The sequence below is a fragment of the Bidens hawaiensis genome, unplaced genomic scaffold (genome assembly GCF_021521415.1).
Source record: "Bidens hawaiensis isolate Kalapana, Puna unplaced genomic scaffold, B.hawaiensis_p1.1 tig00027998_1, whole genome shotgun sequence".
NCBI lineage: Eukaryota > Viridiplantae > Streptophyta > Magnoliopsida > Asterales > Asteraceae > Bidens > Bidens hawaiensis.
Genome location: NW_027494540.1, coordinates 118,101 through 122,218, shown reverse-complemented (window position 1 = coordinate 122,218; position 4,118 = coordinate 118,101). Strand labels below are relative to the sequence as shown.

At 36.5% G+C, this 4,118-nt stretch overlaps 1 pseudogene across 1 annotated transcript; it reads right to left on the bottom strand.

Annotated features, from left to right (window-relative positions):
- Positions 1-501: 501 nt before the first annotated feature.
- On the bottom strand, positions 502-3,575 carry LOC143576124 (wall-associated receptor kinase 2-like; annotated as a pseudogene). Its single transcript, XR_013142895.1, has 3 exons — positions 2,707-3,575; positions 2,071-2,246; positions 502-1,709 (listed from the first exon to the last, which is right to left on the bottom strand). The product of XR_013142895.1 is annotated as a wall-associated receptor kinase 2-like (transcript).
- Positions 3,576-4,118: the final 543 nt, after the last annotated feature.

Here is a 4,118-nt window from a genome sequence, read left to right as displayed (position 1 = left end):
ATTTTGGTTTTTTGAATCTACGTGGGACTTATGAGTCTGTGTATTTAAACTAGTTATACACGGAATATCAAAATAGAAAAGTTGCCGCTTGGCTTTTACATATTATTTATGGCTATTCCCTAGCTAATGGTTGATAGATTGCGTTATTCTACGTATCCAACTATTATATCCGAGTTCACAAGAACGACAAAGCATGTCAAATAGTAAATAAACAAATAAATAAATAATTCACAGTTTTTAATAATTATTCCATTAACACACATAGTTATCTTTAACAAGATATTGCATGGAAGTATGCCATATTTTCACAACATATCTTCAACTCCAAACTAGCTAAAACTGTCAAAAGTGACTTTATAACATAACACCAATTACAATAACTAAAATGAAATAACAACACCATACAAAACATACAACACAACTGTAGCATTCATAACAAGGTACTGTGCAAACATTGTGATGACTCAAAAACAATCAGTTGTACAAGAAGCATCGACAAAGCTAACGAGGATTGTTTTCTTTAAGCGCCATATCCGTATTACCTGAATATGGCTCCCATTCATTAGTACCATTCATTAGTGGGACATCATAAAGATCAGACTGTTCGACTTCTAGGACTAAGCTTCTTGTCTCATTATATGTTTGTTGTTGCGCCCAAGGATGAGCTAATTTGAACTTCCTCAATCCATCTAACTCCATTGCAACCTCTTTCATAGTAGGTCTATCACGACCTACGAAACTAAGGCATCTCTTTACTAGATCGCCAACTACTTGTATCTGCTCAAAAGTTGCTTCACGCAAAAGTCTAGGTTCAACAATTTCAAATAAACGGTTTTCTTTAATTGCATTGACAAAATACATAGCTAGATTCTTTTCTCCATTGGTTCTATCAGAACCAATGGGCTTTTTCCCCGTTATGAGTTCGGCAAAAACTACTCCAAAACTATATACATCACTTTTCTCAGTTAGTTGGCTTGAGTTGAAGTATTCTGGATCTAGGTAGCCGAGCGTACCTTGAAAAAGTGTAGGTACTTCTTCGTGATCTAATGGGACTAACCTTGATGCACCAAAATCTGAAATTTTTGATATGTAGTTTTCATCTAATAAGATGTTTGAAGACTTGACATCTCTATGCACGATTGGCATAGCAATGTCTGAATGAAGGTACCCAAGTGCACTTGCTGCTTCGGCAGCTACTCTTAATCGATTGTCCCAAGATAACCAGTCCATTCCACCCAATCTATGATGAATGTGATAGAAAAGAGTGTTGTTGGATATGAACTCATAAACTAGTATAGGGACTTCATCTTCTAAGCAACATCCTAAAAGCTTTACTACATTTCGATGAATGACTTGCGTAAGCATCATGACTTCATTAATGAATTGCTCCGCTTGGGTCGCATCCACTAGTTTAGACTTCTTTATTGCAACTACACGTTTATCTGACAAAACTCCCTTGTATACTACACCATAGGCACCTTTACCAATAATTTTTTCTTGAGAATAGTTTTCAGTGGCATTCCTAAGTTGTTCGAAGCTAAACAAAGTCATTGTCTCATGAGATTGTTGTGATTTGATCTTTTGTTTGAGCAACACACCCCCATTTTGCTCAAAAAACTTCTCTCGAAGCCTTATTAGCTTCCTCCTCCTTATACCAAAGCAAATCGCTGCTATTGCAGATAGCATTGCTAAAATACCACCTACTATTACTACATGTATGCATCAAAATATTTTAGTTAGGATTGCTAACATGTTAGAAAATAGCGAATTTCAAGCTAGAGCGTTGACCAACAACTATAAAAGAGAGCTTTCAACGGCATAGGAGCCCGTTAAAAATTCACTGATGAAAGTGTAAGTCGTCAGTAATCCTTAGCCGATAGTACGTCGGGAAACATGATGTCACTGGCTGGTTACCCGTGCAATTTTCTAGAGGGAAGACCGAAGGGTTACCGCCAAAATCATGGACATGCCGTTATGGCAAGATCACCGACGGATAAGCGAAGATCACAGACAACTTGTTTAATGACGGAAACCTGGGACACTTTTCTAGTAGTGATATTGAAGAATTACCTATAATGAATATAATCCATAAGTTTATTGAATGTTTAGCTTCTTCTTTCAGACATTTGGTTTGGAAGCATTACCAAAGAATCCTGGCTTGCAAGTACAACTGTAACTTCCCACGTTATTAATGCATAGAGCATCATAACAGGGGCTAGTTCCATTATGGTTGCACTCATCAACGTCTGTCAAAATAAATAAATAAATTAATTAAGTATGCCACTTAAAAAGAAACATAAGCAAAAGTCATTTAGCTCGATGGTATTTTGATGCGATAAATTGTGACTCCTTCCCTTAAGGCCGAAGATTTTTGTACCAGTGTAAATTATGAAATAGAACTAGAACAGATTAGTTATTGGATGTGTGACTTTTTCTTAAAAGAAAAAAAAAAGGAACACTTAGGGAAGAACATAAGGCAACAGAATTTACATAACTAAAAGACTAAATTAGATAAAACCTACCTTACTAAATGACCATGTAAAATTTATATTAAGTTTACTTACATTTTATTTCATTTTATATTTTATCGCCAAACACCCCTAATAGTCACATATAATGATTTGGAAATAATTTGAAGTTTATCCACTTAAAGGAGTTGTTCACATAATAAAATATTCATTAACTAAGTCTAATATGAAGACATACCTTGGCAGCCTTGATCAAGATAGGGGTTACCCTCGTAACCATCATTGCATTTACAACGATATCCACTACCTTCTACATCATAGCACGAACTGTTTCCTTTACATGCGTTAACCGCCTGATCAGTTGGGCAGGTTTCATTGGGTTCGATTACCCAATCAACCACAATGGGCATAGTAGACTCTATCCTATCTATAAAGTCTTGGGGATCAGTGGATAAATCAGTAGCACCACCAAACACAAAAGCGTCTTCTTCAACAAGAAAGCCATTGCCACATTCATTGAAGGACAAAACATCCGAGTGGTTTTGTAAGCTGTAAAGTCTTGCATTGTAATCGGTTAAACCCTTGGGCATAGATATTTGACAGCAGCCAGTTCCTGAGCAATGCCCTTTAGGCACACTGTCTGCTCTGCGACATAGTCCAAAACAACCACTTGTAAAGTCTTCTTCCTTGGGCCCCATAACCCAAGCATAATCATCGCAACCAATGACTGTGAACTTGTTCTTTTCTGAAAAAGTGAATTCTTTTTGCGGCCTTAAGTCGTTCCATGATTGATAACCTTCTACTAGCCCACTTTGGTTGTAGCATATGCTAGAAACTATAGTGGAGATGCGGATCTCGGAATGTGAAATGTTGTATATTCTGATAGTGCCATCTCCTGGTAACAACTTTGGGGACTCACATGTCAGGTTAAACGAGACGTTTAGGGAACAATCTGTGCCAATACCAAAAGGGTAAGGAACAGTAATATCCCCACACTTGGTTTGACAACCTGGTTTACCTTGAAAGGTTCCAGTGCACATTATTATAAGAGGAAGCGTAAACAGAAAAAAAATGAAACCAAGAGACATGTTTCTACTATGTGGAAAGACACTTTTTTCTTGGGTGTGTTATACTAATATCGTATCAATTTATAGAGTGGAAGAACAAGGAAGTGTTAACTCCGGTCCAACTTATGTTATATTAGTTATGCATTGATTTGATTGAATGGGACACATCTAAGAGAGACTTTTGTTGACCTTGTCGTCTAGAGTAGACTATTAAAAGTCGTGAGAATGACTAATATCGTATAAATTTATAGAGTGGAAGAGCCTTTTACAAGGAAGTGTTAACTCCAGTCCAACTTATGTTATATTAGTTATGCATTGATTTGATTGAATGGGACACATCTAAGAGAGACTTTTGTTGACCTTGTCGTCTAGAGTAGACTATTAAAAGTCGTGAGAATGACTAATATCGTATAAATTTATAGAGTGGAAGAGCCTTTTACAAGGAAGTGTTAACTCCGGTCCAACTTATGTTATATTAGTTATGCATTGATTTGATTGAATGGGACACATCTAAGAGAGACTTTTGTTGACCTTGTCGTCTAGAGTAGACTATTAAAAGTCGTGAGAATGACTAATATCGTAT